At 44.2% G+C, this 24,013-nt stretch overlaps 1 protein-coding gene across 1 annotated transcript in view; it reads left to right on the plus strand.

Moving 5' to 3' along the window:
• Positions 1 to 24,013, plus strand: part of TMEM132E (transmembrane protein 132E) — an 881,764-nt gene that overhangs the window by 34,151 nt on the left and 823,600 nt on the right. The gene's annotated exons all lie outside the window — the stretch shown is intronic.

Consider the following 24,013-nt stretch of genomic DNA (forward strand, 5'->3'; position numbering starts at 1 on the left):
TCTGACTGTGAACCTACATTTAAAAGAATATCGTATATCGACTGAATGGTTATTGGCACCTTCTCAGAGGAAACTGCAGACTATTTGCGGGAAGTCTTTTCTTTACGGTGCAAGCCTGGCCTGAATATGAAGGTACGTGGAGGCTACTGGTCCTCTGCACTGCTGCTTGAAGACTTCTGCCACATTGGCTGGCACATTGTGTGCTGCTGCATCCTATGTTCCTCCCCCTGTTCTTCCAAAGGGTGTGGAGGCCAGCCTTCCAAGCCCTGTCTTCCACGGCAGATAGGTGGGAGCGAGGATTCAGGTTTCAGTCCACTACTAACCAAAGTTGTGTACCTTGTTGGGAAGCACCATTTTTTCAGTAACTGGTGAAGTGCATTAAAAATTTGGTAATCACCTCAGTTTCCGCTGTAGATTCTTCTACCTTGGCCAAGCTGGATGCTTCCAAGAACAACTTCCCGAAAATAGTTTCCTAAAGTGGAAAACAGGCTCGGCCTTCTGCACGGGTGAGCCGGGCCCACGCACAGGACAGGCCTTCAGAAGGGCGCGGAGCAGTTCACAGGAACCTCCCTCCAACCTGGCCCTAAAGAGAAGAGTAGTAAACCCTTTTCTGAAGTCTTTTGCCTCATGTCCCTAGTTCCCTGCAGGTGGGCGCCACATTACGTTTTGCCCAGGGCGATATCTGCTCACAGCCCATCTTGGGTGGAGAAGCTGGAACCCTGCGAATGCTGGTTGACACTTTAATATACAGAATCGGGATTGCAGCACTCCGGCTCTAGAACTGATCCCACCCGACGCCCTGAAGCTCGGTGTTTTGATTACATATCTGCATTCTGTCTGTGAGGGTCTCTATAGGAGCCTGCGCCCACATGCAGCTCTGGAAGGATGTTTTCTAGCTTCATTTCGTCTTGTTTATTTTTGCAGTTTCATATTAAGGATTTTGGGGGCCCTAGGCAAGACATATGTTGGGGACCTCTGTTCGGAACAACTTTGAATATTAGCACCTATTTTCTGGTAATTCAAGCCCATGATGCCAACCAGTATTGAATTGTATTTAGTTTACATTGGCTAAATATATGTTGTGCATAGCATTCTTTGTGCCCCAAAGGGAGCGGGGGTTTGTGTGTGAGTAACTGTGCTCTCCAGTGTCCCATTCAAGGTGTGCGTGACGCGGCACTCGCCTTCCTTTCATGAATGGAAAGCATGCGTGACTGACAGGGCACCGCAAGCATTTTAATGAATGCAGAACGCGCGTGACTCTGCAAAAGGTATTTGAATGGAATGGAATGAGATGGAGGCTTTGATTTCAGTATGCGAGTCACGATACACTCCAGTGTTTGACTAGGTACAGACTTTGTGTAACAGTGCAGTCCCAGTATTTGAATTAGTTGCAGTGTTTGCTTGACACAACACTCCCCAGTGTTTGAATGAGTTACAGGGTCTGGGTAACGCTGCACTCCCGGAGTATGAGTAAATACAGAGTGTGTGTGAAAATAAACTTTCAGCGTTCCAGCACTTGAATGAAATGGGGGGTGGGGGGTTGCTGTGGTGGTGTGTTTTTTGTTGTTGTTTTTTTTAGAGGGAGAGAGACAGAGACCGAGAGCGTCAGAGAGGCATTGCACACCAGTGTTTGATTGAACACAGGCCATGTGTGTCTGCCCCTCCGTGTTTGAATGAATGCTGTGTGTATGTACACAGGTTGTGTGTGACTGTGCATGGCTGCCTTGTTGGGTATGCTTGCATTTGAATGAATGCATTGTGTTTGTCTTTGCTTGTGTGTAGCCGGCCGTGTATGACTTCCCTTCAAGTAATTTCATGAATGCATCAGTGCTTAATTTAAGCCAGTGGTTTCTGGTGCTCAGTACTAACACTTAGTTGTCCACATTGGCACTTGTGACTGCCTGCCACATTGTGACGCTGTTTGTCATATTTAGAATGGAGCATGACAGCAGTTGTTTTTTCACTCAATACATATGAAAAGTTACACCCAAGCCATTCCTACAGCTTTAGGGGCCAGGAGTAGTCTGAATTGTCACACTTGTAGGAATGTGAGGGTTAGTAGTTGTGTTGGTAGTGTCATTGGCAGTGCTGGCAGGGGCAGTGGGTGGTGCACGCAGTAGGGACCTCCTGACGAGGGCCCTGTCACTTATTGTTTCACAAATTGAGTACTGCAATGCATCGGGTGTATGGGTGTTTGCATGTAGCGCTGCAGCCCAGTATTTGAATGAACCCAGGTTGTGTGCGGCTGCTTCTCTGGTATCTGAATGGCTCCATGGTCTCTGAGGGTCTTTGTGGGCGGTGGGCACAACTCAAGTACTGAGCAGTCCTGTGCTCCACAGTGTGCATGTCCCTGTGCAGTCGGCTCCCGCCACTGGCAGCACTGTGTCATTTCTTCACCCGCAGTACTGCTTCTGGAAATTCCAGTTGGCTTGTGCTGCTGTAATGAAAACTGGCTTCGCGGAGAGGATTTGTATGCATTACCCTGGTCTTTGATTTCATATTCTGTTTCTCTCATTTGAGCCTTCGTATGGGTTTGTGTGTTTTAAAACTTTTAGTTAGGGGTGATCTTAGGCTATCTTACTGCACGTTGGATAGACTTATGTTGCCCTGGAGAAACAGCTACCAATAATACGCGATGATGCTATTTAAAAAATAAAATTGTGTTAAGGAGCTTGGACTCAATTAAAATAAATGCTTTATCGAACAAAAGTCACAAAAAAAAAAAAGAATATGTCAAGCTATAGGAAAATGTACAATAAAATAATTATGAATAGGCCAGTCAGAAAATTTTAGTTGCTGATGTCACCTCTTGGATTTTGACTACACACATCTCTTTCATGCTTTCCATTTATGTGCCTTATTCCCGGATTGTCTGTGCCTGCTCCACAGGTCTAGATTCGTTTAACTTCTCCTTTTAGAGGTCTAGATTAGTTTAACTTCTCCATTTAGTCCAATTTTTCCCCATCGCCCTCCTTGTCGAGTCTGTGCCAAGTGGACCAGTTGCTTGCGTGTTACTTTAATTTGGATGGTTTTTGACTCTTGTCACAGTGATATGATGAGGTGATGTTTTAGCTGGCTGAGCGGAGGGGATTTGATGTGTGAGCAAGCTCAGCAGCAGTGATGTGGTGTTTGACTAGGCCAAGCAAAAGTGACCTGATACCTGAGCAGACTGAGCAGAAGTGTTTTGATGTTTCAGTTGGTTGGGCAGCAGTTATTTGATGTTTGAGCATGCTGAGCAGCAGCCGACCTCATGATTAAGATCCTGGTCATCAAGATGTGAGTCATAGAATTTATTGACTATCAGCAGACTATCATCAACAGTTCCATCCTCTTAGGAAGGAGATTCCCACTGGAGTCCCTGAGGTGCCCCATTCTCTAACTTTGCCTATAAGTTTGGGGTCTCCATGTCCAGTGTTTGGCCTAAATCCATAAGGGGTTAAGTGTATCCCTGTGCCTACGGCCTTCCCACAAATGTGCCTTGTGGGCTAAAAAACAGTTAAGTGGGTCCACTGCACCATCTTTGCTCTGTAGACTTCTGGAGGAGGCTTTGGGAAGACTTGCATGCCTACCAGCACTTTACATTGGATTGCTTTGTCTTCTTGTGGTAAAATACTTTAATGAAAAATGGTGGTGCATTCTCAATCTGAGTTATGCACCTAGATAATTACACTGGGCTATACAAGAAGGTGCCCTGGCCTTCGGCTTGAATGATTCCGTTGTAGTATACCATAAACATGGGATGTCCACCAAAGCTATAGGAGGATAAAAAAAACACATTTTCAGAATAACTTGTGTCTCAATGACTCGTAGTTTGATTCATAGCATATCATTTTGTCTCGTGGAGATCCTAAAAATCTGACCTGGTTTGGCCTTCATGCACCTCTTTGGAACACCTCCCAACCTTAGACGTATTCCAATTTCAGTGAATTGTTTTTGCATTTTTTTGTGGATATATTTAATGTCTAGCATGGCTGTAGGCTATCCCAGCCCTCTTTTGAACACTCTCACCTTAGACCGATGACCAACTTCAGTATTTGCATGGATGCTAACTTCAAATTCAGTACCTGTGAAAGCGTCCCAGAAGTCACAACCTGCAAAATCTCACCCCTTAATTCACTAACTACTGCGAACAAAAGAGAGACAGATTTAGGATATTTTGGAAACAGGTAATAGGCAGACCTAAATGTCGTTCTCTCCCATATCTATCACTCGAACACTTTAGCCGAGAGGAGGTTGACTGTACTTTAGAAAAAATCCATTTAGAGAGCTCACTGAAGGGAAAGCTTCTGTCGAGTGTTCCGATGGATTCAAGCCTCTGAGCCCAGACTGGAGAGCCACTCATTGTGCCATTGCTCTTTCATCTTTAACAATAATAAGCCTTTGAAGCTGCTCTGTTAAAATGCAGTCTATCTGTTGGTATTTAAGCTAAGGGATTGATAGACCCTTCTTGACTTTTTGTACAGCACAGTCTTTCCATTAAAAAAGTTGATTTGGTCAATTTTGGCCACTTGGTTTTCTGGCTGCAGTTGAATATCTGTGTTGTCTGCTAGAAAAAGGTATTAGATTAAAAAGAGAACGCAAACTGCTAGACGCTCATGCACCTGTCTTAAAAAGAGAGCACTGAGAGCTATGTATAAACATTCGAGCCTTAGAAAGAGAGTGCAGGCATCTAGAAGCTTGTCTTCATAAGAAAACACTGATCTCTTCGTATAAACATTCCAGGCCTGAAAAGAGAGCACAGACTGCTATGTATAAACATTCCAAGCTTAGAAAAGAGTGTAGGTGGCTAGCAACACATTAACTTGTCTTCATAAGCAAACAGTAATATCTACGCATAAACATTCCAGGCTTAAAAAGAGAGCACAGCCTGCTAGACACTCATGCACCTGTCTTAAATAGAGAGCACTGACAGCTGTGTATAAACATTCCAGCCTTAAAAGGAGAGTGCAAGCGTCTAGAAGCGCATATACTTGTCTTCAGAAGAAAACACTGATCTCTCTGTATAAACATTCCAGGCTTGAAAAGAGAGAACAGACTGCTATGTATAAATATTCCAAGCTTAGAAAAGAGTGTAGGTGGCTGGCAGCGCATTTACTTGTCGTCATCAGCAAACACTAATATCTACGTATAAGCATTCCAGGCTTAAAAAGAGAGCATAGGCTGCTAGAAGCTCACAAGGTTATCCTAAAAAGACAGCACTGACATCTGCATGTAAACATTCCAGGCTTAAAAAGACTGCACAGACAGCTAGAAGCACATATAGTTGTCTTAAAAGGAGCTCGCTGACATCTACGTATAAACATTCCAGGCTTAAAAATAGAGTGTATAGTGCTAGAAGCACATATACTTGTCTTCATTGGAGAGCACTGACATCTGCGCATAAACAATCCAGGTTCGAAAAGAGAGTGTAGGCTGCTAGAAGCTCACACGCGTGTCTTAAAAAAGAGAGCATTGACATCTGCATGTAAACATTACTGGCTTAATAGGAGAGCGCAGATAGCTGGAAGCCCATACAGTTGACTTAAAAAGAGCTCACTGACATCTATAGATCAACATTCCAGACTTAAAAAGAGAGTGCAGGCTGCTAGCGCATCCCTGTTTCAGCGAGATAGCACAGCTGCCAGAAGCAGATCAAACGCGAGCATTAGCCGCTAGAGATACACGTTCCTGGAGTAAAAGAGCGCCTTGACTGCTAGAACCACATCCCTGCCTTAACTTGAGAGCTCTGCTGCCACAGGCAAGGGCTTGTGGCTTAAAAGGAGTGTGACTGTTGTATTTTTCGCTAGATTCTGATAAGACGTTCCCAGTGACTTGAACAGTTTATGTACCCGATGGTCCCTGATACTTTTTATGTTAAAAAAAAAAGCATCAGCTTTGTAACCATAACGCAAACACAGCCCACCTCCTGCCTCTTAAATGACTTGTTTGCAGGATCTTTTTGCTTTGGTGGAAAAGTCCAACAATTCAAGGTCTAATAAAGTGGCTATTGATTTGTAATGCTATGGGTTGAGACTGGTTATTTGATAGAAAGGATGTACGGGGCACAGAGAGGCCCAACCCATTAGTTTTTGCCCCAGAGAACCTGTGACTTTTAGGTCTGGTTTGACGCTGCAGCTGTTGCTTCACGAATTGTTACGAGTACTTTAAAAATATACATAGAGTTCGCTTTAAGTGCCATGTAGAGGAGTATTATCCTCTCGCCTCATGCTATTGGCTATTTCATGTATCATGAAGTGCTTTCAATCCAATGCATAAGGACTGTGTTACATCTGAAAAATATATGTCCAGTTGTCACGCTGTGTGTCACATTCAATTTCTTATCTCCTTTGTGCATTCTAAGCAGAAAACAAGCCGCTTTGCTACTTGTTTCCTGAGCACAAGCAAAGCCCGTTGGTCAGGTTTTAATGATAAACAACACTTGTGGGTCCAATGCATGTAAAAAGCATGTGTGAATGCTTACGTTTACATGCTTTGGCATACGAGAACCAGACCTATTAGCCCTGCCAATGCCTGTTTTTAAAATCCTGCATAGAGATATTCACCATCTTTCAGAACTCTTTTTATAATTTATTCTTATCTCACACAATTGTATGAGATAAGAATAAATTATAAAAAGAGTTCCAGGCAGAAGAAATAGGTATCTTCCAGTGATTAATTCAGTTTTTTTCACTGATGTGGGAATAATTCTTATATTTCCTACTATACGCCATTGTTGGATTCAGTCCATTCTTGTATTTCAGCATTTTTCTATGTGGCTTAATGTCTTATGCTGTTGCTCCGTGCTTTATGTTGGTGTATTTTTGGTAGGTGGTTGCATGTGTGTGGAAGCTGTCTGACTGAAGGCTACTTTTGTCATGGAATGCTGTTGATTATACTGTGTTCAACTTTGTGTCTGATTTAGTGCACTAGCTCCTTGCGCCTTGCACTTCTTCATGTTAGCACCTGTGGCAGAGGAGGCAGAAGGTTTGCTTGGGCTCCTGTTGATTACAAGGCAGTCACCCATTAGGTCGGCCAGGGTTTAAGTTTGTCATCTTACATGTATGACTTGAGCACAGAAGCCAGTCGAGTGTTTGAAAGGGTGAAACAGCTGAGAGTGATTGCTCACGCCTCAAATCATCCAAGCGTATCTGTTCCGGCATGCTGGGCAAAGGGTGTGATGCGTGGCTGTCTGTGCGCACACCACATACATATGTGGCTGTGCTTCATACAAACGTGACTGTTGTGGGGTCATGCTGAAGCTGTTCATCAATGGCTGAAGGACTGTGAATGTGTCTTTAGGACACTCCCTGGGGCCTCCTCTGTGCCAGGGGGCCTAGATTTCTCAAAAGGCCACCTCTTGAAGGCATATGAGCTGGAACCATTTCTAAGTAGGATATTAGTTGTACTTCTTGGATGTTTGTAGATTGAGTACTGCTCCCAGATGGTGCTGCTGGAGGGAGGGTATCATCAGCATCATTGGGAACTGGCTCGCACAATGGTGCCATTGGTAGATGTCTCATAAGGAGGGTCCGGTGCTTGGCGTATGTCATTGGGAAGCAGCTGCTAGAATGGTGCCGATAGGAGGTGGATTCTACAGAGGGTAATGTTTTGTCTCTGGCTACTTGGAAATAGTCATTAGGATTAGCTTCTAGATGGGTGTCTCTAGGGGTTGATGTAATTGGACTCTGGCTGCTTGGAGAGGGGAATTAGGAACTAGATCATAGAGTGTTGGAGAGACTCAGCTCCTGGTAGGGTGTTAATTGGATGCGTCATCTGGTAGGACATTCATTGACGGCAAGCAGCTCCTCTTAGTGTATCATGGGAGTTTGTTCCTGGCAGTGGAGACAGCTACTGGTTGGGTGTTTTGGTATCTAATTCCTGGTTCAGATGCGGTGATACCTGAGAGTTACTCCTGAAAGGTTCTAGCCTGACACTGCCTCCTAAGAGGATGCTACAGGGAGCTGCAGCCTGAGAGAGATGGAGCCATCTCAGAGCGACTAAGTGATAACTGGTTCCTGGGAAAGGAGGGTGGGAGCTGAATCCTTGGAGTGTTAATATGGGAGCTGATTCATCGGGGCAATGATGGTAGGTTTGCCCATGGCTGGTCTGGGGTGTAGAGACTTCTGAAAGGTATGGTTGAGAGCTGATTCCAGGAAGCTGCTGCTGGTAATCTGCTCATAAGGTTTAATTTGCATTCAGCTACTTGGAAATTCTTGGTGGGAGTTGGGTAATTTCAGTGTCTATGTGGTTTGCAGCCAAATCCTTGGAGCGGTTGATGGTAGGTGACACCTAGGGGGTCGCTGGTTGGAGTTCCTAGCACGTATCTATTTTCTGCAGCCAGCACCTGGAGAGTCCTGCAGAAGCTACACAGGTATAAGTATTTATCTAGTTATCTGATCAGTTTTCTGTAGCGTGGATATGCCAAGAGCACATAGCCGCTGCACAAATGAGCAAAGAATAAATAATGTATACAAAAAAAAAACTATTAGCATGTGAAATACGGGCTGAAAATCAGCCACAGGCGACGAACTGAAGTAGAAAATGTTGCCAACAAAATAGAGAGGACAGTAAGAACAAAAAAGGCAAAAGAATGGAAAGGACAAGAAAGAATCAGAAGGTGAAACCAGAAGGTACACAGAAGGAATATAGCGTAATGAGAGCGGTGAGGCTGTTGGGCCAGGAAAGTTAGAGGCGTGAGGTGCAGCCTATCAGCGATTTGAGCAATGGGGCTTAACTATTAGAAGAGTAGACGCAGTTCACAGGCAGGGGGTCCTTGAAACAGGAGCATTTTACGCTTCTTTTTAGGTCTGGCTCATCAGTCTTCTCAGATCTTTGTTTTTCCAAAACGTAATACATAACATACATAAATAGAAGCATATATACAGGAAATCATGGTCACAAGTAATTGGTCATTTACTTCCACCCGCCACAGCATACAGCATAAGGCAATGGGTCAGCCCACTTAACCCATTGCCTTCCTTCATTCACTATGAGTGACTCCAAAAAGCCCTTGCACATTGTTCACATCCTCCTAAAAATAGTCCCTTTCGCTACAGTGGAAGGGGTGGCTCCAGTGTGTGTTTTTAAACATTTAATATTGACTAGTTATTTGCTTGAGCCTTGGCTCCTCAGTTAGATTGGGCTTGTTGGCTGTTTTATAGTTTTTAAGTGACATTGAAACATTGTAGCTACTCGCGGTTTGGGTGATTGGTTAAGTTGTAATTTATCTTTGTCTCTGTCACAATAATAATGCATGCAGCAGCTGGAAGGCCTTTTATTTGCAATGCATTACTAGTAAAGCAGCCACATCACCAAGTGTTTTTTTACATGTGACTTCTTATTACAAGCGTATGGTGGCCATGTTTAAGTGGCAGCATAATTTCTGTTTTCCTTTTTCTTTTTGTTGCACATGTTAGCAATCATGTGTTTAAAAAAAGAAATAACCATCGCACTAACCTGCCAAGACTACACCTATTGGCTTTGGAACATGTAGCTGGGAGCAGGGAGCCAACCGTATAGCTGCTGAGGCTGATTCCAACTGGTCGTGTTTGTGGTTGCAGAGATAATGGCATTTGTTTAGCCGTAGTGAGGTAATTTAATCCCTGGTTATGTTTAGTCCATATAGAGGTACATAGGTCGCCATAATTGGGTAGGCAGCTTCCTGGCTACATTTAGTCCTGTGAGATGCACAGATTCAAATCTGAGTTAGTCACAAGAGGTTCATGCTGGTGTTCAGCTGCACTAATGGACATAGGTTCTGGTTGTATTTACCCATAGTGAGGCGTACAGCGTTCTGACTTTGTTTCGCCATGGCAGCATAATACTATTACTGCTTAGGCCTACCCATAGAAGGGGACAGATGCCAAAATGAGGCATGCAGATACCTGGTTATCCATAGTGAGACACCGGGGATCCCTGCATATGTTTACATATAATGAGGGAATCGTGCTGCAAGTTAACTAGAGTGAGGTATCCGATTGTGTCTAGCCCATATATAGCTACACAGGGAGTCAATGTGAGATGCAAGGATAGCTGATGGGTTTAGCTGTAGTAAGAACTCAATCATCAGCATGCCAAACATAGATCCACCATGGTCAGATATGCATTATAGCGAGCTGTCATGATAGTGCCAACAGCACTTCCCGCCAAGAAACACCACAAACACATTCTCACCAATTGGGCAATGGGCATAACTATTGATCAAGAAGATGCATGAACAATTGTCGAAGCCTCTCAGCCTAAAGCCTTACACACCAAAGTATGCACCCACAGCTCACTAAACCAACCACCGAAGACAAGACCTATAGCACATAACACAAGTCGATCCAGACTCTGGTCCACGATGGCAACCCGTGAACCATGTGGATAGGGTCCACACTGAAAATGCTTCGAGGGCGTGAATGTGCACTGTACAAATGCAGAAAACGTAAAATAACATATTGTGGAGGTAGACAGATCCCTGGATATGTGTGTCACCAGCAGAGAGGCACAGAGAGCCTGCTTTTCCTCTTCCCTACTCTCCGGTTTAGCAGTGTTTGAAGCAGCATTAATTACCCAGGCTTCTTAATTTAATTTCATCCTCCAGGGTGTCTTTTACGGAATGCTTCTAATGAATAACCTCAGCATGTTGCTAAAATATTGCAACTAAAACTACAAGGGAAAAAAAAACCTCCTATTGAAAACCTTTCATCAGCTATATCATCTGCATGCCACAGGCCGGATGCGAGGAGATGTATGGCAGATACCAGTCTCTTTATATTTTAAAGAAGCATGGCTCTCACTGAGACCGCCTTACTGCAGCGGCATCTTGTGCTGTAAGGAGATCTGATGGAGGAGTTGACGCATGGACATACCTGGCCCTGCACTGTTCTGGGGACTTCCGGTGCACCCATCACTGCACGAAAATGCACATCCATGTTTCCAGCCCCCTAACTGTGGACTTACGTCTGCTGAGCCCAGAGCTTTACTTAGGATGAAAGCGCATGACATTGAGTCACCAAAACATCAGGAGTAGTGGAGGTGACACCACACAACCTTTGACCACAAAGATATCACTGGATTGTTCTGCAGTTCTACCGTGTGATCATCAACTGCCTCATGTTGTTGTTGGTGAAATAGGGGCAAGCATTGGGAACTCCAGAAAGGACAGAGAGCGCTTCAAATCCGTTTGCTGCGTTTGTGTCCCCCTGAGAGCACAGTCACAAGGAAAGTTTCTGGGACAAAGGTGCCCAGGGCAGTAAGAGATAGCACCTCGTAGCCATGACTTACCCCCAATTGACATCCATGGGAAGGGGAGGGGCTAAAGTATCAAGAAATTATTTTTATTTTGGGGTGTGGCCAACAGAACGTAACTGATGACTCGTGACCTAGTATACATCAACAAGAATCTCATCTTCTAAGCATCGTTTGCAAGTGACAGGTTGAAATACCCTTCCCCGCCTTTGCTGGTCATATTAAATGTTACCATTTCCCCTCCTTGGCATCTAAGATGGGTGGAGGAAATTGTGCCTATATGAGGTTACGGTAGTGCTATATTGTCAAAAAAAATCCTAATTTTGGTAAGGTAGTTGCTTGAATTTTATCAGTGCCTGTTATGAATTGTGGAAGTGCACAGTTCACATTGAACATATTATACTTCTTTATAGCCTTTCCATAGTTTCTTTGGAGAGAGAGGTAGTCCTTTTGAGGCCAGGAAGAGGAAGGGCAAAGATGCAGTTCCTGCTTTCTCACTTGTAAACCACATACAAAATTACAGCCAACAAAACAAAAGCCTAGAAGTCCTATTTACATAGTCTTCCTTGCTGAGCTGTAACTGAAGTCATTCTCTGCACCACAATTGGGCTAAGTTTTGGGTTCTTGGCGGTAATTATTGAACCGTCCATAAAATGACGGTCACAAATGTCGGATGAGGTGCATGGAGATGCATTCATGCAGGTCACGCTGCAGACGGTGTAAACTGTGGCTGTCCACTTTCCCACTTTCATTCCATGCAGACTGCTGAATGCTGGTTAGATTAATCTAGTCCCGGAAATTGCATCTCCTTCCTGCAGAGGAATATGGCATCTACCCTCCCCAGTCCTTCATGCACTGTTAATCTGATAGCTGCGTGGTGCTCCTCCCCTCAGAAGAATTACACTTGCAGGTGCCTCTACGTGCCCCCTATGCACTACTCAGTCAACACACACATAATCCAGTGATGTACGCAGCAGCCCCTCCAACAAATTCGCGGTTGTGTTTTTCTTCCAGTAGCCATCTGTATTTTTTGCGTTTATATATGGAGTTTTATATAACGTGAACGTGACCCTACAGGGTGTCAGAGCACTGTACATATAGCACTGAAGACCAAAATACAAGAGCTATGGCACGAACACGACCCTTCAGGGTGGCCGAGTGCTGTGCAAGTAGCACACAGGTTAGGCAAACAGGAGAAAACGCCGGAAGGAAAGCGCAAGGAGAAAGCAACAAATAAATGCAGGTGCAATACCCTGGGACCGCTTGGTAGATCCATGATCGCGAACAGTCCACGGAAAAAACATGAGTGATTGACGATAACAGTAGCCACCGAGCAGCACCTCCTGCTTGTGATGGGCTCTCCTTTTCTGCATTACACATCAGAATCCAGATTGCTGTCAAGGATCAATATTAAAAGAATCCTCTAATAACAATGAGGATAATCCCTTGGATTTACATATGGTTGTCAACGTGCTAAGCTGTGCGTAATGGAAACAGCTGATTACTTGCAGCTTTATTCAGTGTTCACTCCCACACCCCGCGTCCCTGTCCTAGGGCACCACAGGCTCTGGGTGCAAATTCAGTTCATTTGGTAGCGGTCTCGCGAGAGAGTGATGGTGTTTGTTTTCCAGGCTGCAGTGTTTAGGATCTGATGGGGCAAGATGAATGAGGGAGGGCAGCAAAAACAGGGACTAAAAGATAGTGTTTGGAAGACAGCGACGGACAGACTAGTGAGGATGTACCCATGAATGAGGTGTTTTAGGAAGTCAGGTTCGCCTCTCAGAAGGTTCGTTTTTCAGGACAGACGGAGAAGGGTGTTGTTGCAGGAGATTGGCCTCTCATGTCAGCCCTGCACAGAGAGACTGACCCCCACTATTGGATGTTGCCGTGAATACTGCTGATATCTAACCAGTATATTGTTATTACCCATACAAAGTAACTTCCGTGTGACATAACACTACCAATATGCTGTGCCTTGAGAATGCACCTTGGCATAATGTGAGCCCAAGCCCAGCATGTGACTGCTAAGATTTGTTTAGAAATAAATTGACAGAACCATGAAATGTCTACTTGCAAGATTATTTGACCTCCAAACACTAAAGCTTCTCAGGAGGTTAGTCTCCGGGGGTATGGAAGGAGGTGTTGTCTGAGGAGGTTGATTTCCTGAGGTATGATTGAGGGTGGTGTTTCAGAAAGTATGTCTGCAAGTCATGCCTCAAAGAACTGATGAGAGGGTTTGTGAGGTATGGGTGAGGGTACTGTATCTGAAGGAATGGAAATGATTGTTACTTCAGTAGAAGAGAATCAAGATGACTTGTCTGGTGGTACATACATGACTAGTGCCCCAGGATTATTGACAGAGGTGTAAGAGGTATAATAAAGGAAACATGGATTATGATAGTGGTGGTGTCTGTCGTGATGTGGATTAGGGTATTACCTGTTTCACAAGGTCTGAGTGAGCATTGTTCCCACCTACGTGTAAATGAGGCTGATGACCCAGGAGGCAGGAATGAGGTGGTATCTCAGGATATATGACTGAGGGTTGTCATTCGGTGTGGATGAGAGAGGGTCTGAGTGGGGAGGGTTATGGATGAGCGTATTGTTTTTTTTACATTAAGCATTGACTATTGTATTTTTTCATGAGGTGTAGCAGAGAGTTCTTTCTTGCTCAATTTCCATGACCACAGTGTGTGTTGGAAAGTAGAGCTGAGAGAATTTTTATATCTCACTTGATAGAGAAGTGTTATGGATGAGGATGGTGCCTTTGTCCTGAGTTATGGCTGAGTACTGTTTATCAATAGATATGAAGTGAGCAGTTGCAGTTTTTTTATAGGTGTGGATGTGGTTCCTCAAGCGGTTGGCTGATGCCTGTGGTTCGATGGCTATGGATGCAGATGGGGTCTTTGTTAGGAAGTGTTTCTCGTGAGGGTGGTTTATCAAGAGTTATGGATGAAGGTTATTAATCCCTGGCAGGAAGTGTTTTTAACTATTGTTTCTAGCAAGGAATCCCAAGGTGAGGTTCCCTAAGAAGTGAGATATGTTTGCCTCTATGGATGATAGACTACTGATTGCATGCTCTGGCGTGGTGTTTCAGGGTTGGTTCTTTTTGGTTATCGATAACCAAGGCTCTTGTGTCAAAAGCTATGACTGAGTGTTTTCTCTCAATAAGTAAACATATGGCCGATCCTAGTTGGTATGGGTAATAGTTGTGTGTCAGGAGCAAAGTGGATGGATGGCATGCGCTGTAAATTAGGATAGACTTTTCAGGCGTCAATGACAGCGGAGTAGCTGTGATCACCCGTGCTTTCAGCAAGAACCTTCAGAAAAGAAATCTAGCACGAGAGGGTGGAAGCGACTTGTTGACAGAAAGAATTTTCTGGTCCATCTACAATCTGTACTAGCGATCTTGAGAGGAGCTGTCTGTGAGGAATTGTCTCTCACACATGACTTACCTCTCCCCCGCCCATTCTTTAACACAAATACAGAATTTTAATAAGAGATTAATGATCCTGGTACAAAATGTAATTTATTTTTTCTTTTCAAGTCGAAAAAAACAAAATAATAACACAGCTTGTGTTGACGTGATTGCGTGAGATGTTTTCCTGGGACATGATAAGTAAACCAATCAAAAGTGCAGTGCGCTTCCCTGGTCCGGAAAGATCCATTAAGAAGGGATGAAAGCTGAACTCCTTAAACAGCACAGCTTTTACTAGTTTATATTTTTGCCTGTTTTTAAACGGGCATTAATAGCTTGCAAATTTTGGTCGCACAGCTTTTGCCATTGGAGGAATGAGGAGGTTTCTAGTGTTGGTCCATTAGAGCAGCGTCCATAGTGAGTGAGTGATTAGGTCTTGTGACCCTCAGCCTTAGGCTTTGTGAGTTCACACTAATGGTTTTGTTGGGTTTTCTGAATCTGTGGAACATTCAGTACTGTTAGTCCGATGTGTCCTTGCTCCTGTATATGTGCCTTGACAGGTGATCGTGTTTCCGTGCTCTCGTTTTCAGATTCCTTGTCCCTCCAACTACTAGCTTCTGGTTTTACAAACATTCCTGTGGTTGCTGGTCATGCAGTTTTACTGCTACCTCTTGCAGGTGTGTTGGATGGTGGTTGCTTGCTAAATTTGGTCTCCGTGTCAATGTCTTCAGATTCCTTGATGAAACTCTTCTTACTGGTGCTGCAGATGTTAAGATGATGGTTTATTGGCCATTGTGCAAGTAGTAAAGGTCCACTCTCCGGACTTGGTGCTTGCTTAGTCCCTTGTGTCCACCCTGCCCAGTTGCATACCCTAGTTCTAGGTTTCCTACATCCACTGTCTTTTGAGCATTCCTCTCCTCCTCTTACTACACAGCCCGCCCCGTCTCATATTGAGACCACTCACTCCTTAGTCTACTATACATTGACCTCATACCCTTTCACATGCCAGAGTCCGTTTTTGCAGTTGCAAACATACCAAATCTCTCTTTATGACTTCTAAAAACAGTCATACATCTGGCCCTAAGTTCTTTTCTGTTTAGACCATGAAGACTGGCTTGGGTTGGGTGATTGCATGGCCAGTTCTTCCAGTAGGTCACGTGTTGCACAGCACCATACAGCTTTTAAAAGTCCTCCTTGATATAATAGGTTGATACCACTGTGCCAACATGTGTAGATCTGTATTGAATATTATTTAATTTTCTAAGCAGTCGCGGACCCCTTGAGGAGCTTTTCCGGACCCCCAGGGGTCCCCGGACCACAGGTTGGGAAGCACTGCTTTAGACCATGAAGACTGGCTTGAGCTGGGTGAGTGCACGGCCAGTTCTTCCAGTAGATCATGTGTTGCACAGCATCTTATAGCTTTTAAAAGTCCTCCTCGAAAACATTGGTTGATCCCACTGTACCAGCATGTGTAGATCTGCATTGAACACACCTTGCTTTTACCATTAATTAAACATCTCAAACTAAACCGACTGCTCACTCAATCTAAAGCTAGTATAATTCCCAACAAGCCCTCTAATTTAATACCCGTGGAAAGAAAAGATTGTGTCTTAATACATTAAATTAACGATCCAGCGTAGGTTGAGGAGGGATGGATGCATGCCACGTATTCAGGACTTCCACATGAGATGAATTTACATTCATTGGATTTCAAAGGCCCTCATTTACATAGTGTTTCTCCTGAAAATTTGGCATGGACCCGGATCTTCTGGACCTACGTTGGACAGCCCGTGCTAAAGACCCACATAAACATACTTACTGATAGGATCCGAAGTGTATCCCTTTTGCCTCTTATGTGGCCGGACAAAACCCTTCCTATAAAGTTCCTTTTGACTTGAAGTGCAACTTTCTGCAGAATTCCAACAGAACAGCAAAGCCTCAGTGTAAGCAGTCTAGAATTCAGCAAACGTCTCCCCAGCTGTACTGAAAGATCAGCGTCATACCTGGCAAGATCAGTGTCATACCTGCCAGGTGACCCCATGCCATGTGTGACACCTTCAGCTTGTCATTGTTTTAAAGCCATCCACACTTTACATGCTGGGGGTGATGAACTCGTACTTTACAAAGTTATAATCAAAGCTGTACTTTTGGCTCTGATCCAGGACTGGTGAGGCTATGACACATGACGTGGGCCCCCTATGCACTACTCAGTCAATCAGGAATGCTTTACTGCTGTGCCGATTCTTTAAGGATGCTACTTGCCCTCAGTCAACAGGAAAGCAGGAAGGGCATTTTGTAAGCATGTGTTCAATGGAAGACCTGATCCACATTAATTATATAAATAGGAAAACACTGTGCATTTAATTCACCATGGGCAAAATAGTAAAGTGTCTATAAAACCGTGGTCTTCAAACTTTGTACGATAGAGCCACCCTGTACAAAATAATTTTGTGTCAAGGTCCCCTCCAACTTTGGTGAATGGGGATTTTGGATGATGAAGCAATGATGAAATCTCATTCTAATGCTGGCCCAAGTGAAGATTGTACTGAGACAGCCGGCCAAACATACATACATGCGCAGTGAGGGGGAGTGCCGAGCACTCCCCCTCACAGCTCCTCATCCCAGATGCCACGCCCCTTTCACAACGAGGGAATAATAAACATAGTTTATTATCCCCTGTTGTGAAAGTTTTGCAGCTTCTGCTGCTGGCAGGTGGTGGGTGATGCTTTTCTGCCCTAATAGAGGAGCCGCCCCTGACCTCTTCCCTTTTTCCTGTCACTGTTCATCTCCCGTCAATACCCCGTTCGCTTTCTAATGCCCCACTCTTTTTGCTGCATACCACTACCACTCCTGCCTCTGCCTATTCCTATCACAGTCCTCAATTCAATCACTACCAACCACCTGGTGCCTTTGAAAGGCTAGCTGTGCTGGGGCAGAGTCTTATATATGACTGACTCGTTCTCGGTAGCCTGCAGTAGGTAAACTCACTGCACCTTCATTTTGAGCTGCCTTTCTGGAGCTGATGGGTCCCACCTCACCTCGATGCTAAACCTGGACCCAGCTCTTAAGGATAGGAAATATGTTTTCCCAGAACAAGCACAACCGCTCCTAAAAAGAAGCCTGAAACAAGATTATTCTGCACAATGATGGTGTTGGATCTATCACAGGCATTTTATGAGATTACCTTCTGCTGTTTTTTTGATAGACAGTTATGCTTGCTCCCAGTCACCATAGTAAATAAAAAAGTACTTGTGGACTTAGTGTTTCTTCGTTCAGGACATAGAATACCCAATCTGGAATGCCTCCCCCCCCCCCCCCCCCGCTCATAGAGAGTCATGTATTAATTATTGCTCACAGTGTGGTCATCTGCAATGAGGTTTTCCTCTACCTGTCCTTAAATACACGTTTTTAGAACGTATGCAGATGGAGGAGCGTGGCGTAAACCATACATGCAGGTGTACAAGGTGTAATATATACTATTTATTGGGATTTTAGATGGAGCCTAGAGTAGCAAGACCTACTAGAGGCGTTACTTCTAGTGAATCGCGGCCCCCTGGACATTCAACAATGTATAACTCTCTGTACATATGCATTCCATGGCAATGAAAACAAATATGGCCCAATAATGTTTTAATTACAGCAATTGTACTAACGAGCGAGCACATGTTCACACTTTTATTAATACACTGCAGAGATCAAATTCGAGATTATTACCGTGGTTACCATAGTGCAGCGACATTGACCTCACAGACTGCATGTAACAATTACTTTACACAGGGAAACAGTTCTCCTAATGGTGCGCAGAGTGTAATTTGCCATTTATTGTCATTGTTGAGAGCGAGGAAGGCTGGCGACTCACTCTGGGCTTCGTTTCTCATGAGTCATGGCCCGTCCCTACATTCAACAGTGGTAATAATTAGCATATTACACGGTGTAGATGTATATATATGTACTAAAATACTATAATAGGCAAAATGCCTTCACTTGGGGAAAAATGTGGCAAACAGTAAAGCAAAAAGTCTGTTGTGTGTCACACATGAATGTCATTTAGGGGTCGCCAGAGGTCGCAGCTGCCTGCGACCCCCAGACTTCAGCTTGGAACTTCTGGCAAGTTGCTTGCGACTCCTGTCTTCAAAATGAAATTCGTTTTATTCTGTGTTTTATTTTTAATCTGGTTGTAACCACACAAGACTTTGAAGGGCACATTTAAACAGTAAACTTTAATGGCACTCTGGGAAAAGGAGTCTGGTTTTATTCATTAAAGATGCTCTGCTTACCGAACTTGCATCAAGCAAGCTTTTCCTATGTGGGTGACCCCGCCCAAATCTAGTGATTAAAGACATGCTGATTTTGTGATACAGGGCGTCAGTGCCCCAGATTAAAGTCCAACAAGTGTTGTTTAGATGCCTGTAACTGGAAGAAGGAGTTGCAAGAGATTGTTATTTAACTACTTTTGAAACCACGGCTGAAACAAGCATCTGCACAAAATTGGCTACTAAATAAAGTGTCTGATCAAAACTCTAGTCTATGCTGATGGTTTGTCTTGACTGCGTCCTTTGCACGTCATCACAATTGACTAGTCAATATGTGGTTTATACTAAAGTACACTTTTATCTATTTTTGTATACTTTCGTTTTTATTTATCTGGTATTGCATGTTTTATTTTAATTTCAGTGGTCACCGTTGTTAATGAAACTGATTGAGTGACATCAGTTCCTGTGAAATCACCATGGTCACAATGAAATTATGTCACCTCCTATGATGTCATCGGGCCAAAGGGCACGTGATGTCACTTCTGCTACCCATGGCACTTTAGTGAATCGACGCACACGGTCGTTGGGGCAGGTGGAGCTCTTAAATGTATAAAAACCTAAAGGTCAGAGACCTTCTAGCCCTGCACATACTGCTTGAGCCCTGAGCTAATGGATGCCGGTCGCGCAGGAGCGGATTCCAGAAGCGAATCAATACCAGCCCGTCTCAGGGAAGATTCAAGAAGACGGACGCGGAGGCAGCGCTAAGAGGCAGTGATTACATTGTAAAAGACTAGACTGGCTCTGTGCTGCGCCCCCCACGCACACCATCGTCCCACCTGCTAATGAGACGGGCTCTCTTGGTGGAGATGGTGGGATTAATGCACTGTTTGCACACACTGCCTAATGAATCTACAGCACTCGCCTGCTGGAAACAAACTAAATCCTTTGCTTGCATTAAGTTTTAATTATAGCGCCAGGGGAGGCTGCAGTACACGGTTAAAATAAATCGGTTCTGTATGCATGGCACACAGCGGGGCCCCAGTGTAACTAGCACTTGTTCCCCCGAAGCCTTGGCTCTCTGGTTGTGAGGAGTAAGAGACATCTAATGCATTGCCAAGGCCTCGTGCTGTATGGTAATGAGGTGCAAGCAGCACGTGCTGCACCCCTGGCCGACTGCACACTGCTTCCATAGAAATCCGTGCACAGACCGTCTCAGGCCAAATTCCATGACATTCTAGTGGTTCGTGTGGTTGGACAGTTGAGGTTAACTCCCGTAGGTAGTTAGGAGTTTGGGCTCAGTTTCAAGATAACAAAACAGTAGCCGGACTCAATAAAACTGAAAGTCCAGCCAGGGTAACTTTTTCCTATCCGAAGGAGCACTATTTGTGTGTATAAATGGGGGCATAGGACAGGTTAAGCGGAACACAGTGGTACAAATCTAAAGTCTCTGGCTCTCAGGGCCGCTCATGACCCCAGGTATATAAGAACCCAAAACACAAAGCAAGTGTCAGTGGCTGGATTTCTGAGCATTTCTCAACGGGTTCATGTCTTTGGGGTTACCACTGCATTTCTGTTCCACGTTGTAGCCACGGTGTAGATACACAGTAGCAAAAGCTCGGGGTTCTAGTAAACTGTTTAGGTTTGGCTTCTGTTGCTAAACGTGGGTAAAAACGCCAGGCAGGCTGGTCAAGGAAAAAATATTTCAGTGGCCCGGTGAAATTAGGGCTCCTGAAAGACCAGTTGCTGACAATGTGGACTACCAGATACATGTCAAAGCCACGCCTATCATCGTCAAAATAGTTTTGCTAGCAGGTCCCCACAGGCAGGGCCCTATTTTTGACAGACAAGTGATCAACCACTGGCAACATGGAAATGACGCAGGGACCAGTAAACACTACTTCTGGTCGAGCAAATCCCTTGTCGTGGGACCATTGACAATTTAAACCCCACTGTGGCGCCCAAGGTGTCACTATCACAGTGGATGACTTTAAAGTCCAGTTGGACAGAGAAGATAAGAGGCTCTGTGTGTAAGTGATTTATAGAGTGCCTGCCTAGCTACAAAGAGAAGAACACTGTTCATGAGGGGTAATATAACAGAGCGTAATAACAAACATGAATGCAAGAGGATACCCCCAGTAGAAAGCAAAAATAGCCTTCCAAAAGGAAATAGGTCCATTAGATAGAGTCACTACACCAAGGCTGCTTGCCTCCACTTTGGAAGAACATTGCCAGTGTTGATCTTGGACCAGTAGATACACTATTCTACAGTCATTTGTCCTGTGGCACAGGACCTGCTATCTGTCAGCTGGGAGGGCAAGTGCTCTTGGACTGGGCAGTGGTCCTCATGCCTTGAGTGCATTTTGCTTGCCTTTCACCTCTTAAGCATACAGCCAGTCCTCTTAGACAGAGCGTAATCTCAGTTTAGGCCCTGCTGGAGACCACATGGTCTACAGCCTATGGAGCAATTGAACAGGGCCCATGTGAGAAATGTGTGGTCACTGTCAATGGAGCTAAATAAGCTATTAAATATCCTGATATGGGGAGTTTAGCATGGGTCCATTTCTAATCAAGGGCCTAAAACATTCAGCCTCAGCTGATGAAGGACAAAGCTGGATTTTATGTTTTTTTACCTTGAGCTAGAGGCCAGAAGCACTGTCACCTGATTCTGAAGATTGAGTCCACCTTTGAGGCAGTGCTTTCACAACTGCCTCATGTTGAGGTAGAACTTGAGGTAAAGGCACAGGGACCTTAAAAACACTGAAGTCCTTACTAGACTGGAGGGAACAATGGTAACATAGCCACAACAAAGGGCCACAATAAGACGAGGGCTTGCCCTACAGTGGTAGAACACAGTCACACGTGCCTATTTAAACCATATTTACTGCCTACCCATACACACTGTGTCTGAAACTTATTCAGCTAAGACTGAGCTCTCTAGAGTTAACAAGGTTGGGACCACTCTTCCTCAGGATTACACAAGGTCACAAAGAGGATTTCTCCAAATTTCCCAATCACAGTGCCACTGACTAGGAGGTCCTACGTAGTGCCCCCATGAAGATTACTTAAAAGGAGATAAACTTTCCATGTTTGTCAACACAGCAGGGCCTAACATTTGCTGATTCTAAATAAGAACTGGCAGGGCAGGTCTTCTCTGGAAATTAATGATTATCCGGCAAAAGCACTGCGATAATAGAACCTGTGAGGGGATAATGCAAAATGCTGCAGAACGCTACAACTGTAACAGGAACAGGGCACTATAATCTCTAGGAAGAAAGAGTGGACTGGTCAGTGGTGAATATGGAGTGGGTTTTAGTAAGGCCACGCAGTGTGTGGGGTTCTGGGTCCGGGAACGGTGCTAGTCAGGTCTTGGGTTATAACGAAGGAGCATTGTTAGAAGAGATGGCTGATGGGTCATCTTGAGATTGCGAATCAGTGAGTAGAGGCTCTAGAAGGTGTGACAATGCAAGAGTGTGGTTGGAGACCGTTTTTACCATTGGGGAGGGCCAATGAAAAATATGAAGCAGGAGATTTGAAGACGTGTTGGAGCAGAGGAGGCAACGCTAGAGGCAAAAGGCAAGCTCTGAACAGATAGACTTTTTGCAGTGGTGGTGGAAGATAAGGACGTGGTGTGGGGGATTCAGTCACCGCAGTGCACTGTAGGCTAGTTTCGGAGATTGTGAAAAGGATAAAGGGTTTGATAAACGCAGTGAAGCAGTGATCACAAGGTTGGCGGTGTTGACTTACGTACTCAACTATGTAATTTGAGCATTTTCAACATTTGCACATTTTATCCAGATAATTCAAATAATGCGCATAATTCAAAGTTAGTTTATGTTAAGCTCCGCATAATATCTAGAAACAAACAAGTATGGAAAATGTAAAGCGAAGTATAAAAAATACAAGGCTGGGAAGAATAAGTAATATTTCGATTTCACGTGGACTGTGGAATAACTCAGTTCTAGTTTTTTCTAGCTATTCTTTTCATTGAAGCTTATCCAAAAGTGCACGTTGATGTAAGTAGCTGCACATTTACAGGGTTGAATCTTCGGCAGCCTGCTTTCCTCGAAAGATAATTCTGTTTAGGGGAAATAATCCTTGCTCTGTAGCTGGAGTGCAAGAAATACTAATGGCTTTAGAGATAATAGTTTCTTGGCTTCCCGGGTGTATTGAAGTATTATCTTGGTAGTCCACTGGTCAGTGTTGCTCATCAAAATGATGAGTGTCTGCATCCTGATACAAGATGTCATCTCCAAGGATAGGGTTGATCCCATATTTCCTTAGTGCTGGGTATTGTGATCGGTGTATGAGAAAATGAGACAGGTCTGCTATTTAACCACTGATAGAAAGGCAGAGGGAGGAGGAGTTGTTTTTCAGAGGTTAGTATATCGCATACAACTCCATTAACCTGTATCTGGCATTGATGAAGACCCAGCTTTCCTCAATCAAGAGCTGTGTCAAAACATTCTTCTCTTTTGGACCCAGTTTGAAACTATTAGACGATGTAATGCACCTTAGATTGCAAAGACCAGCTCCCATTTTTGCTCATGGATGTTTGGCTTGCCTCAATGCTTGCTTCCATTGGTGATAATGCGGGTGATCTTGTTCTGGAATTTCATGTGTATACATGGATGAATATTATGACTCGGTTGTATCAAGCATTTAAGTACACCCCCATGCCCCTTCCCTCCTGCACAGTTAACATAGGTTTTCTGCAGATTTTACTCTTTTCAATTTGTCATTGTTGAAGAAGAAATAATAATTTGTGTTTTTTCTGAGCTTGTTTGCCCATCACACTTTCTTTGATGTGCTCTCTTGAACGTTTGGTATTCCAGCAGCATGTCAAAATTGTACAAGGTTGGCTTTGCAGAAATTAAGCAGTTCTTGGTAACAAGATTGAAGTGCCTTCCTACAGTATGATTGGAGCTAGTAAATGTCTGACTATTGGCTGTCTTTTTTTGCTGCAAGTTCGAACAAATAGATGTAGTTTCTGTATAGGTTATACAGAGTGGGAGCCAAATTGCACCCTGCCTTCTCTCCTCTTCCTGAAGTGAATTTCATTGAAAGTTTGATTTTCGTGCGGAGTCTGACCTGGATCACTGTAGTAGCGTCCATACTTTTGGTGGTGTCTAGCAGC

This window comes from Pleurodeles waltl, chromosome 3_2, assembly GCF_031143425.1.
Source record: "Pleurodeles waltl isolate 20211129_DDA chromosome 3_2, aPleWal1.hap1.20221129, whole genome shotgun sequence".
Taxonomy (NCBI): domain Eukaryota; kingdom Metazoa; phylum Chordata; class Amphibia; order Caudata; family Salamandridae; genus Pleurodeles; species Pleurodeles waltl.